The sequence below is a fragment of the Mesoplodon bidens genome (assembly GCF_964165515.1).
Source record: "Mesoplodon bidens genome assembly, contig: HAP1_SCAFFOLD_96, whole genome shotgun sequence".
Classification (NCBI taxonomy): domain Eukaryota; kingdom Metazoa; phylum Chordata; class Mammalia; order Artiodactyla; family Ziphiidae; genus Mesoplodon; species Mesoplodon bidens.
The window spans coordinates 91193-105548 of NW_027671845.1; the positions used below are offsets into that span (position 1 = coordinate 91193).

General features: G+C 41.1%; 1 protein-coding gene and 1 pseudogene across 2 annotated transcripts in view; both read left to right on the forward strand.

Annotated features, from left to right (window-relative positions):
* The first annotated feature begins 922 nt into the window (after positions 1-922).
* Positions 923-14356, forward strand: part of LOC308610912 (centrosomal protein of 78 kDa-like) — a 460151-nt pseudogene continuing 446717 nt past the window's right edge. The window contains exons 1-3 of the transcript in view: positions 923-976; positions 1090-1493; positions 4832-5004. The product of the transcript in view is annotated as a centrosomal protein of 78 kDa-like (transcript). The remainder of the gene's footprint in view (positions 977-1089; positions 1494-4831; positions 5005-14356) is intronic.
* LOC308610924 (BCL-6 corepressor-like) overlaps positions 1182-14356 on the forward strand; it is a 210054-nt gene continuing 196879 nt past the window's right edge. The window contains exon 1 of the mRNA XM_081259907.1: positions 1182-1191. The gene's annotated coding sequence lies outside the window, so the exon portion shown is untranslated. The remainder of the gene's footprint in view (positions 1192-14356) is intronic.

A 14356-nucleotide genomic window follows, 5' to 3' on the forward strand; every position in this document is an offset into this window, starting at 1 on the left:
CATAACGCCTAAGGCCTGACCAGAGGACGACCACTGTTCTAGAAACTGGACACAAATCCAACTTCTACGGCCAATGTTAAAAGACAAACTGAGGCATGTTTAAAAGAAGACTTTACGTGAGCAAAACTAGATTCAATTCAGGCACCGCCAAAGCGGAAGTGGTGAGGAGCACTCCAGCCACAGGAGCTGCAGAGATTTTTAGTTTCAAAGGGCAGAAGCAAAGCAAGGAAATGACTGACTTGCTATCGCTTTAAAGCCTACTTGGTGGTTTCTGACTAGTTGTCCTCAGCGCTGTGCGTCACCCTGAGGCGTTGACAGGCTTAGATTTCGGTTGCTTTACGTAGGCGGCCGCATCACTAGAGCCACCGCAGGCTAACGGCCTCCTTGCAGGGTTCATTTACTAACACCAATTGTCTGAGTCCTTACTCTTACTCGGCCACTTCACTTCCTACGCCTCAATTTCTCTTCTGTAAAGTGGATATTCAGTAGTAAATTCTCTGTGGAGTTGTCAGTACAAAACAAAGTGATTATTAGTAACCACGATCATGTCCTGAATGCATGGAACATGTCACCATTTGCCAACTACCGTGTCAAGTTAGCAGAAACTACGGAAATTAAGAGCTCTCCGCATAAATTCACACACCCGTGCACCAGGTAAGGGACCACAGGCAGACGTTCACTCAGCCTTTCGTGTGTCCCTCACGGAATACACGCTCTCTCCTGGGCGGGGGGAGCACAGACACTTACGGGAGTTTACTTTTCAAATGCGTTGATACAACCAGGTCTCACTTTTGTTTGGATGAGTCAGCAAACGCTTTTTGGAAGCCCCGAAGTCTCCACACCTCCAACGTTTCACGCTGCCTTAGTCTCAGAGCTCAAGCCCCTACTCTTCAGGCCGCGTCACCATGGGAGACAGGGCTGCATGCGGACGCGACGCACGGCGAGCGTGCTGACGTCCTCGAGCCCCGCCCCCACGGTCCCGCCCGCTGACTTATAAACGGCAGCCCCGCGGCGTGGAGGGCGTAGGTGCGTGCGCCAACACCAGGCCGTGCGGGGTCTCCGGAGCGCGGCATGGGGGGGTTGGCGTAGCTGGGGCCCGTGGCCCTATGTCTTCTGGCTGCGACGCCGGTCCTGCGCACGCTGCGGGGCCGCAGCCGCCGGGCGGTGGGCGCCCGAGGGGCCGGGAGGCGAGCCGGGGCCCCCAGGCGGGTGTGGGCATCATGTCCGCAGCCAGCGTCCCCGAGGCCGCGCTCGGGCCATGATCCCTTGGTGAAGCTGCGCCGGGACGGCGTGGCCGATATCTTTCCGCGCTCTGAGGACCTGTGCGCGCTGCAGGACTCGGTGCCTCTGCCCTCCGTGCGCGCTTCCCTACAGGAGGGCCTGCTGGACTTAAGGCCGACCGCCTCCGCGGGGTGCACTGGGCGCCGCTCCTGAGCACCCGCTGCCCCTGATCTGTATCCAGAGCTTCTTCCAGCCACGGCGTGTCGAGACAGGTTTGTACTTCCCGCTTCCAGGGCCCCTCGTGTGGGCACTGAGAAGCGGGGTTTTAAATGGTGCAAGGTGGAGGGTGGGCACTAGAACCAGTGCCCAGTGTCCGGGTGTGCGTGCACTAGACAGGGTGTGTGGCCTAGGACTCCTGCCGGCTCGGTGACCCCGGCCGAGTGCCTTAAGGCTTCAAGGTCTCAGTGTTCTCATCTGTAGCGTGGGCTTAACAGGACCCAGTCTCTCTGGCGGTTACAAGGATGCACTGTGTTAATGCTTCTAGACTCTACAAAGTAGAACACTTAGCACAGTTTGGAGCATCGTTAATTGTTGCACAGATGTTACCTGGTCTGTTGAATGACTTTGCCTGGTACACACCAAAGCGATTAGGAAATGGATATATCCCAGCTTCATTTCCTTTCCATTAAAACAGGGCTCAGGAAAGAAAAAATCTGTTTTTCAGTAGTCGTATCATATAGTGGAAAGAGCACTGGTGTGAAGGCAGCCTAGGGTTTGAATTCCAGGGCTTATGCTGTCTGTGGCCTGGGCAGGTTTCTTTTGCACTACAATCCCCACACTTGTAAAATGACATTAATAACCACTCTTTCTGTGGGTTCTTAGAATGAATTAAGCAGGTTATGTGTGTAAAGTAGCCTGGCACTTGAATGAGTTGTCAGAACCAAGGGCTGCTGGAGAGGATGCTTCTGCCCTAGGTAATCTTCCCTTCTACTGGGCAGCAAGTAAACACAAGCACAGTAGTCAGTGCTCTGGAAGAAGTGAGTTCTGGTGCTATAGAGCACAGAATCTCTTTTTTCTTTAATTTAATTTTTATTTTATATTGGAGGATAGTTGATGTACAATATTGTGTTAGTTTCAGGTGTACAGTAAAGTGATTCCGTTATACATGTATCCATTCCTTTTCAGATTCTTTTCCCGTACAGTTTGTTCCAGGCTATGGAGTAGAGTTCCCTGTGCTGTGCAGTAGGTCCTTGTTGATGATCTATTTGATATAGAGTCGTGTGTCTATGTTAATGCCAAAGTCCTAATGTATCCCCCCCCCACCTTTCCCCTTTGCAGAGCACAGAATCTTGGAAGGGAAAGTTCAGGGTAGGCTTCTTGGAGGAGGTGCCATCCTTTCTAAGGATATGTAGAAGCTACTGGGGTGGCAGGAGGGAGCAGTGTGTGTCAAAGTTTGAGAAATATAAGAAAATATGGCAAAACTAAGGTATAGGACTGGAACTCAGGGTTTGGGAAAGAAATGAGAGTTGATACTGGAAACCTAGTGGGGCCCAACAGAACGGGGCCTTGTTTGTCCTGTCAGAAGTTTAGATGTTTATCCTGAAGGCTGTGGGAAACCCTAAAGAACAGTGAGATGGACTTCTGGTTTAGAGACTTACCCGGACCTCCATGTGCAAGGCACTTGATTGGGTGCAGGGTGAATTGTAATCTAAGGTTCCCACTTAAGTTATAAAAGGTTGGACTGGATTTTGCAGATCTGAGAGAGAATGGGTGGGGCCTGGTGACCAGTTAGAAAAGGGAGGGCAGCAAGCGTGGGTGACAGTTTACAGCTGCATCTTTTTGAGAGATACAGAGCACCGTAGGAAGGTATTGGGGGTGGGGAGAGGATTTTAGTTCATCTTCAGTGCTTTAGAGGGGCCTGGTAGACAGGTCTGGGCCCAAGGTTCAGATCTGGGCTTTTGGGGAGGAGAGGTGTTTGAAGGCATGGTAGAGACTTAGGTTATCCACAAGAAGATCCAGAGAATCATAGGTCTGAGAGATTTTTTTTTTTTTTTTTTTTTTTTTTTTTTTTTTTGCGGTAGGCGGGCCTCTCACTGTTGTGGCCTCTCCCCTTGCAGAGCACAGGCTCCGGATGCGCAGGCCCAGCAGCCATGGCTCACGGGCCTAGCCGCTCTGCGGCATGTGGGATCTTCCCAGACCGGGGCACGAACCCGTGTCCCCTGCATCGGCAGGCGGACTCTCAACCACTGCGCCACCAGGGAAGCCCTATCTGAGAGATTTTTAAGTGGGTATATTTGAGGATGTTTATAAGCTGTGAGAAAGTAGCCAGCAGAGGAAGGGTGTAAAGATCTAGGACAGGAAATGATTGTTCATTTGATTTTGAAAAGCTGAATACTTATCGTGTGCCTGGCCCTTTTCTAGGATCTGGGGTTCACACCATCTGTTATCTCTTCTGCAAGGATAGTTCAACTCCTCCCCTGGTGAAGAGAAGTCAGATTATTCTTTGCGTCCCATTCAGGTATAAGAACTGTTCTGTACCTCTGAAGGGACTTTACTTAACCAGAGTAATAAGTTAGAAATCAAAAGAAATTAGAGCTGGAAGGGACCTTAGAGGCCACTGTACTTAATTTTGCCTGATATTTGACATTGAATGTAAGAAAAATTTATTGTAGAGCCCATTCTCTTCAGAGTTCCTTCACTGAACTTTCTTTATGTCTTGCATCCAGTGGGTCTATCTTGTAAATTTTGGCCTCCTCCTAAATTTGCTTCTTCATCCATATTACATTTTGCCCAGGCTATGGCAGAAACTGCTGGGTGGTTTCACGGCCCCTGGTCTCAGTTCCTCTAAGTTCATCTGCCTACTCGGGTTGAGTGATCTTCTAACATGACAAGATATGCCTAAAATAATGCTGCTAATGGCTTGCCCACACAGAGTTAGTGCATACTAGCCGCCCAGCGTGTGCTCTGCACAGAGGCCTGTAGTCTGAACTGTGCTTTGCCAAGCCTCCTGGGGCTCTTTGGCCTTGAGGAAGGGGAGCTTTTTGTGATCACTCCCTTTATCTAATTGGTCCTTCAGCAGCGGGGCGCCTTTTTCTAATCAGCGGAGGCACCCTTACTCAGCCAGTGGTAGCCCCAGGCCTCATCACCTGTGGGATACAAGCCATGCTCTCTCCCAGGCTTGCTTGGGCCAACATCTCTATTTTTATTTCTGCCTCTTCTCACACTTGGACCCCTGGTCTTTAGTCATCCCCACCTGCAGTATTTACAGTGCCCAGCAGGTGTCAGGCTTGAGTGTCTTTGCACAGGTGCTCCCTGTGCAGTTAATGCACCTCCTACTCCAACTCTGCATAGCCTCATCTTTCTAGACTGTACTTCAGGGTTATCATGAAGCCGTCACTTAGATATAACTTTTGGCCTCCATAGGCACTTCTGTGCTTAAAGGTTATGGTTCTTTATCTCATGTGATTGAAATTTTGAGTTTATAGATCTTCCTCCTTAATGAGGCTTTAAGGACAGGAGTCATTTCTAATCCTTAGCACAGAGCAGATGCTTTTTAAAGGTGATAAAATGTATGGTTTAAATGACTCATTTTACAATAATTTTGCTGTAGCTTCCGATAGAAATAAAGTTTCCAGATGTTGTGTTCCTGCAATAAGAAATAAAGATGTGACCTTCCAGCTGTGTAAAGCCCATCAATGCTGTGTAAGTGCATCGGGTGCGCTAAGGAACGTGGAGCCAAGTGGGCTAGTTGTGAGAGAGAGAGACTTAACTATGTTAACAAAGGTAAGCCTTCATTGTGTCCTGCCAACATTTGATAGTTACTTTTGGGCAAACTAAAGCAATAAAATTTTAAACTGTTCCTCCCCATTAAAGGGATTGAATATTTGGCCACTTTGGTGCACCTGTGTCTTGTGAATTGTCCAATTGGAGATGGAGGTTTAGAAAGTGAGTTTCAGTCTTGTTTCAGTCTCCTCCCATCAGACTGGTCTCGTGATTTCCTACACACCATGTTACTTCCTGTCTACCTTTCCTTGGTGTTGTTCATGCCTGGATTGTCTCCTGTACCTGCTCAAACCTTGGTCCATTCTCATTTGTACCATGGAAGTTTGTCATGCCGGATACTGTCAGAACTCATTTTACTTAAGTTTGTGTTAAGGTGCAAAGCACACGTTTTGTATATTATCTGTTTTTTGTGTTTGTTTATATTTTTATGGTTTCTCTTCAAGAAATATTATGAGTAGGGAAATAACAAGATGTAAAGAGCAAAAAAGTCATCATTCTCTTTTAAGTTGTTAGAACATCTACCTGCAATCATACTGCACTGTGGTATGTGTTAAAATAGGAAATTTATGTCATGTCCCGTAGGAGCAGGAAAGTCAGTGGTGTTGGTGAGGGTGTGTCATGGAAGTAATCACTAAGCAGGTGACTGCTGGTTGGGGTCCTGAAACATTAGTGTGTGTTCCCTGTGTCCAGTAGTGGTCTGGAGAGGTCAGGAAGACTGCCTTTCAATTTGAGGGAACAGAGGGTTTGAGGTCCTCTCTGTTCTATTGCTCTAGTACACTGCATAGCAGCTCATAAAATACTGTGTTTATAGTTGATATTTAAATCGCTGATTGATCATCAAGATTGGGATGTATCATTGGAAATGAAAATAGGAAGAGTCTTATGCTTTTTAGGTTTTTCCTTTTTTCCCGATGTCTCAGAAGGCTCTTTGACGGGGGACTTTTTATTCTCCCATACAATTCCATGAATACTTATACCCTGGCACTTATTTTAATGTCATTTTCAATTTATAAATGTCTCTGAAACACATACTGTAAACTATTTGAGGGTAATGACCATGGCCATTGATGACACATCTTAAATGTGCATCGTGTTAATGTTTGAGTGTCAGGTGGTCTACCATCAGTGCTTCCTTCTTTCACCCAGTTTTCTTCCTCATTTCCTTCTCCAAATTTGTCTCATTTTTCTACTCTCCCTTTTGCTTCTCTATTCTTGCTTTCTCTTTCCCATTGCATGTGTCATTCTTCTTTTTCTTCTTCTTCTTCTCCTTCTGACTTCATTATTATGGCCAACCAAAACCTTTTCCAGGATTGTCTCTATCTTCCTTTCCTCTTCATTGCCATCCACAAACTCTTAGAGAATATTCTTGCTTGACTCCCTTACTTCCTAGCATACCCATGTACTTCCTGATCACTTTAGAACATTGAAAAGGGTTGGAATTTTTAAAAATAGGTAATTATAATCAGTCTTCTTTCACCTCTGGCATAAGACTCTTCTTCCTCAATCTGACCATTCTTAAATCTAGAAGTACTCCAGCTCATTGGTCTCCCTTACCCCCATGTTTAGGCCAAAGAACTTGTGAAACCTTAGCCCTGTTTAATACTTGAATTTATCAAAACATAAGAGGGCTAATTCTGCCTAAGGGCACCAAAGAAGAATAAAGATGCCACAAATAAATGTTTAGTCCAGATTTATAATGGACTCTTAAGTGCCTAGTTGAGTGCTAACCGTTAACTCACTTGAACACCAGGGAGGTCATGACACAAACTAACATGTTAATTGTAAAGACACTTCACTTCACCATTCCTCAATGTAGCTGATAAACTGCATCCAGTTAGCTTAAATAACATGAATGATGAACTTCCCTGTGTATATAAATCGGGAGTTTCTAAAGTTTTCTTTTTCCCTTTGTACAACTACTGACTGCCACCTCGCTTGGTCAGTGCAATAGGAAATGATGACTAAGAAACACATTGTCTCAATATCAGTGGACATAATGTCCTAGTAGTCTATAAAAATCTCAAAATTCTTAATCTAAAAGGTAGGTCTGCCAATCTTATACCCTTTTCCTTTGTTAATATAAGTATCCAATCTATGAAGGTCTCAGTTTCCTTACTTAGAATATGAGGTGGATAGATTTGCTAATATCTAGGGACCTTTCCAATTTTAATATTCCCTAGTTATAAGGGCTGAGCCAAATACAATGGCTCCCTTAATCATTAACCTCGCTCATGATGAAAGTTATCAGCAAGTTCTACTTGTAAGAGATCAAACATTCATATCCATGTATATTGTAGCACATTGACTTTTACAGAACTCCAAGTAACACAACATAGTTACATTCATAGACTTAAGGTCACTGTGGTATACTTTACAATTTTTCTTTTCCCTAGGAAGGAAATGTAGATCCCTAGGAAGGTATTTCTTTCTCTGCCTTTCAGTAATGTAAGCCTTTTATTATCTCTTGGATCCTAAAAATGGGTAGGGTTTTGGCAGGTGGAGCTTAGGACAGACATTCCAGGTGACAGGGACAACAGGAGAAAGGGCAGAAGGAAGAATGGATTTTCAGAAAGAGTTGATATCTTACATGATGAGAGCAGCGTTTCACAATCTCTGTCCTGCAGAACGCTGGTTTTAGATGATGTTAATGTAGTTACAGGACAGAAGCATTTGGGAAGAATTGTACTCTACATCCCGACATGAAATTCAAGTTTCACTTTGTTTCATTACATACTCTGAAAAGTTTTGGAGGAAGGAATTGATTTATTTTTGTTTAATTCAGTCTTACTCACAGTTACTTGACAAACCTATATTCAGCTGATGGGACTGTATTTTGTGAAAGGCCAATCGGAGAAATGGTGAGATGGAGCTTAGGCTATTTCTCTGTTGGGACAGGCATGTGATTATTTTTCTTATAATTCTTTACTGTTTGTCCTAACAACTGTTACTTTGCAGGCGTCAGTTTTTTTTTTGTTTTTTTTTACATCTTTATTGGAGTATAATTGCTTTACAGTGTTGTGTTAGTTTCTGCTGTGTAACAAAGTGAATCAGCTATATGCATACATATATCCCCAGGATTCAGTTTTAAGCCCTCTGTTTTTATCTGAGTTATTGGGACTCTTAGAAAGCTCAACAATCCTGGAGTCTTCATCTGTGATGTAGTTTCCAGAAGCTCCTGGCACTTACCACTATTTCCTCTTGATTCTTTTCCTCCGACTTCAGACTTCTTACAATTATGAGCTGATGGTTTTCTCAGCCTCTAGTGTCAAAACCAGCTACCTCACTCATCTTCATTGTCTCAGTTACAAGGTGCAATATTTCCCATGTTTATATGCGTCAAAATAGAAGTCAGGGATTGATACATAGTATATGCGTAATAAAAATTGTATTTCTTTTTTTTCTTTGTTCAAAGGTATCCAAACACTGGCCAAGTTCTTAAATTGAAAGTAGAGTGATCTAACTTATTCAGCTCATCCAACCATCAAAGTTGAATATTTGTCTTTTTTCTTACACATATTTCTTGTATTCCAATTGTGACATTCTAGAGCACAGTGAGTACATTTATAACTTATTACTGCATTACTACCTTGGCTATTCCTTGATCAAAATTTACTTCATACAACTGACAGCCTAATTAACCTACTAGAGTCTTTTTTTTAATGTACGCATATATTAAAAAAACTCTAGTAGGTTAACTGCATTGCTAATAACTGAATTTTTACACCTCTATGCACCCATGTATCCAACACCAGATCAAGATATTATAAAATATTTCTAACACCCTACACGGTTCTCTGTTACTTCTTTCTGTTCCATACTCTCCCAGGGCAACACCTAAGCTGACCTCTATCACCTTATATAACATACGTGGAAACACACAGTGTGTATTCTTTGGTATCTGACCTCTGGTTACATATCATTATATCAGTAGTTTATTCTTTTATTGTGTTTTCCTGATTTTTTTAAACCTAGACATTCATACAGTGTCAAAGTACCACTGAGTTCTTCATATTATTATGCTGATCTCCATCTTCAGGGGCTTTCTACAGTCTTCCATGTGTCTTTGCACCTACTTTCTCTTCCGTCTAATTATGTTTCATTTAACCAACCTCAGCCAGCCTTCCCCCATATTCCCCAACACGTAGCACTCCTGTGTTCAGCTTTTTTTTTTTTTTTGTCCCCTATTCCATAAGCCCTTTGTGCCATTCCTGACACTGTGCCTGTTCCCTGCCCGGAAGGCCTGTTCCCTACCCTCTATATACTTGTTCAAGACTCAGTTTAAATGCTACCTGTTCTGAGAAGTCTTCTCAGAAGAAGCCAGTACTTTTTGGAATCCTTCTTTAATGAAATCCCATAGCAAGTGTAATCTGTCCTCCCTGATCTGGTAATTAATTATCCATTGTTCCTATCATATAGTGTTTGTTTTCCTTGTGTGCTGTTATTATTTATTGAAGCAGATTACAGTGACTTGAACCAGGAACTGGGTCATTTTCCTGTTCATTTTAGTGCAAGTTTCTGTGATAAACTCTTTTTCCCTCACTTCCCATTCACCCTCAGCAGTTGCTAAACATGAAGTACAAGTGAAACTTATTGGTTAACAGGTTTTTGTGGTCCTTGGTTCTGGTCCCTAGGTCTAAGCTGCACTTCTGTAGTGCTAATTTGACTGATTTCTTATTGTCACATAACTCAGGCATTAACTAAATCCTTACAAATTTAGATACATATAAGATAGTATTAAAAAAACCCAGTGGATATCAAAAGTTTTGGCCTGGAGGAGAGTGTTGTATGAGTCCTAGTTTGGTGGGGCTCACACTTAATGATCGAGCCTTCCAATATTCCACTGTAAGTAAGAAAGAGGTATGCAAATATATGGTTAATATTTAGCAGTGTTGATAAAAAGAAGAGAGAAAGGGACGACAGATACTTTGAGGGCCTTTTGGAATTCATGAACAATTATGATTGGATGGGCAAAAAGAAGAACCGAGGGCTAACCTCCCACAAGTGAAGTCAGGAAAGAGAGAAGGGCTCATCTGGTATGCAGGTAGAGAGGTTTGACCTACAGAATCTTAGAAAACCTCAACAATCTGAGCAGCGTTTGCAAGAGGCAAACTAAAGGGCTAACAAAAGTCTGCAAAAGTCTCACACAAAGAACTCTGGCATGGTGTTCATCATCTAGCTAATCCTAACATGCAGACATTTATGAGAGTAAAGTCAGGTCTTTACCAGAGTGGGTTTCTTATTTGGGCAACTGGGTCAAATGAAGAAAGGCAGGTGTAGGCTGCCAGAGTAATAAATAAGGAGAGGAAAAACAAAAAGAATGAGACATATGATTCATCAGTGATTTCCCCCCAGTATTCTTAGCCTCCAGCTTATCTCCATCTTACTGCTAACACAGGAACTAGACCGAACAGTGAGGTAAAAGGTCTCTACAGAAACTGAGGTAATATAGAAAATAAAAAAATAAAACATAAAATTGTCAATTTTCTTCCTAGGGGTAATTGAGATGGTAGTTCAATAATAACATAAGGTCAGGGGAAGTCTAAAGAAATTTTAGAAAAGCTGGATAAAGTAAGAAAACATCTGTTCGCTGCCATCTGAATGTTAGAGAGACACCAAGACGTGGGCCAAGTTGTGGAGAGAAGGGAAACACATACACAGGCTTGACATTTGGTGCAGCTTTTCTCCTTGGGGCATTTGCTGATTCAAATCTTACAGCCTACGAACTGAAAAGCCAAGGAGTTCAAAAGACTCTAACCACAGAAGCCAATGGGCAACAGCTCAAGCTAAAGGCAACAACTAATGGAATGACAAGCTAAGTGTATCTTTAGTCTCACAGGGCTGCGGGAACCATTACATTTAAAGCCTAACAAATACAAGGGTAGTTGGGAATAGGGAGAATCCAAACTTTCACATGGTAATCCCAAAGGGCAACACCCGTAGAGGAAGGACAAGACAGGAATAGACCAACCTTCACACAGACTGAAAAACGGCTTTGAATGAGCTCAAACGGAGAATGGACTAAGGTTACCAGTCCCTATAATAACTGTCTGCCATGGGCCAAAGTAAATCTTTTCAAGAGAAAGATAACAACATCCAGAATGTGGAGGTATCTTTATAGTTTCCTAAAATAAGTTAAGCCCAATTTTAGTATAAAAAATAATTGGACATAACCAGGAAAAAGACTAAATGATCAAAAGTTCAAAAAAAGAAAGAAAGAAAAAAGACAACATAAATAGACATAGGAGGACAAGAGTTAGCAGGCCTTGGTTAAAAAAAAAAAAAAAACTACTATGGTTAAACAAAGAAAATAGGCACATGGCAAATAAGCATGTGAAAAGATGCTACACATTCCATGTCATCAGTGAATTTTGAATTAGAATGATAATGAGATACCACTACACACCTATTTAAATGGCTAAAATCCCCAAACTGAAATACCGAAGTTGGTGATGATGCAGAACAATTGGAATTCTCATTTGTGGCTAGCGGGATACTTGGCAGTTTCTGACAAAATAAACGTACTTTTACCATACAGTGATCTAGTAATCCTGCTCTTTGGCATTTACCCATAGGAACTGAAAAGTTATGAAAGTAAGAGCCTTTACAGTGAGAAAATTCTATGATTCTATGGTTTTTCAACTCATTAATTTGTGTAGTTCATCCATTTTACTCATTGTATACACTTAAGTATATTGTTCCTTGAAATGGCCATTCAAAGTTGTTTCCTGTGCCACACACTATGAAGGTTAGGGTTGGTCCTGTGTAAATCTTACCCCCATTGATTTAGTATTATCCCTAAACAAGCAACTTTCTTCCATAAGGAAACAAAAAAGAGGTTCAGAAATGTCCAAACTAAGTTTTTATAAAACTGTGTTATCAAATCTTATTTATCAAAAAACTTCAAACATAGCAGTATGAGTTCCCATATACCCCTTACTCAGCTTCCCCAAATGTTAACATTTTCTATTACTAGAGTATAATTATTGAAAGCAGAAAGTTTACATTGTCACAATGCTACTAATGATTTATAGACTCGTATTCAAATATTGCCTATTGTCTTGCGGTCCAGATTCAAATCTAGGATCCCTTATTGCATTTGCTTGTCATATCTCCCCATTCTTCTCTAATCTAGGATAGTTCCTCAGTCTTTTTTTGTCTGTTATGACCTCGAACTAATGGAAAATCTTAGCCAGTCATTTTGTAGAATTTTTCTCAAATAGGGTTTGTTTGATATTTTCTCATGGTTAGACTGAGGATATGTATTTCTTGACAAGAACACTTCAGGAGAGATATTATGCCATTTTCAGTACATATTAGAGGTACAAACAAATCTGTATGTCTCACTACTGGGGATGCTAACTTTGATGACTTAGTTATAATGATAGCTGCAAAATCGCTATTTTTCCCTTTGTAATTATTTGAGATTGTTCAAATATTCTGCTTCTTGTTTAATTTTCCCATACTAATTTTAGCATCCATCAATAATTTTTGACTCCACCCATTACTGTGGTGTTTGATGATTGTTCATTTTCTATCCCCATCATTCCCTCTACATTTATTAACTATAATTTGAGTATAAGAAAGAGCTGTTCTTCTCCTTCATTTATGTATTTATCTGGTTATTTGTTCATATATATACATACATCAGTGTGAACTTGTGGATAATTATTTTATTCTACGGGTTAAAATTTATTACTATCATTAATAGTTTTGTTTCTCAAAGTGTTCCATATTTGGTCACTGGTACTCCTTCCAGCTGTCTCCTATATTTTTCCTACATGGCCATACAATTGTTGGAGTAATATCTTACTTTCTGACACCACAAAGTGCTCCAGACCCATCTTTTACTTTCCTCTGTCTCAGCCTTGAATCAGTCATTTCTCCATGGAGTTCATGTTCCTTGCATTAATAATGGTATTCAGAAACCAGAATCTTGGTATGAGGTGGATTTATCACTATCCAAGCTACCTCATTGTGTTTTCAGCAGAGAGAGCTAAAAATATATATACGAATACATAAAAATATACAAGTATCTCTATTTTCATATTATCTATCTGGGTGTGTGTGTATATACACACACGTGTGCACGCACACACATTATCATCTGTCTATCTACATATATATATAAGTTCAAATTGATATATGAATTCAAATGGATACCTTGATTCCAATCCAACAGCACAGGGTTTATTCTAGCCTCCCTTACCCTTTCCTTATTTGTCACTCTTTAACAATTAGAAACCTGATTCTCATTATTTGCAGTCTATTCATTTGCTCAATTCTGGAATACACATAAAATATTTAAAAATCATTAACCTGTACACGTGTGAAAAATAAATTTACTAACAAGTTCAATATTTGTGTACATTTCTTTTTGTCTTTAGCTTTTCAGTATATATTGTGCATGGTTAATCACAGTATATTAAAATACTGTTTTCCAAAGTTACTTAGGTTAGCTCTTTCCCACCTCCTTCAGTGTGTTTTTTTTCCTTCTGCAGTGTGAGAAAATCTAGTACTTTGTGTTCAACTCAGACTACCAAACCAGAAGTTCTAGCAGAAAAGGTGATAATCCATATGTGCAATAAGATCCCCAGGTGATTCTTTTCATTGGAGAAATATGAGGAACACTGCTTGACGTCTCTACAACTAAGATGTCTAAAATGAAACTTCAATGATTCCTTCTTCCAAACTTTTCCATCCTGCAAATCTTTTCTTCCTCAGTGAATGGTGCCATGATTCACACAAAAAGTAACTCCATGCAAAAACCTGGGAATGATCCTCAGTTCCTTCCTTTTGTTCACTTTCTGCATAGACTGCATCATTAGGTCCTCTGGAATCTCATCTCTCTCTCTCTCATCACATATATAATGTTTCTCTTCATCTTCATTGCCACCGTCTTAGCCACTACCATTTCTCCTTTGCTCTACTTGAACAGCCTAGTATCTACACAACTATCTTTTCATTTAATTGCTTTCTCTTGCATCTAAGATAAAGTCAAAATCCTTAGCCTTATAGATTCTGGTCTTGCCTTTTCTTGTAAGTTGTATTTTCATACTTATAAGTACAGGCACACTCTCACACACACACACACGTATAGTTGGTATTGTTAGTTTAGGTTTTGTTTGCCCTCCCATCCTAGCATGAGAAAATTAAGAAACAAAGTCAAACCAAAAAAAACACTTTAAAAATAAATTTGAATAATATCCTTTCCCTCCAGAACATTTCTCTAAAGCAGTATTATCATTAATGGCAGTACAGACCAGAATTTTTTCCCTTAGACATAAAGGCATGGTGAAGAAGTCTCATTAAAAACTGGAATCTAAGCTTTCAATGTCAAATTCTGTCTCTAATC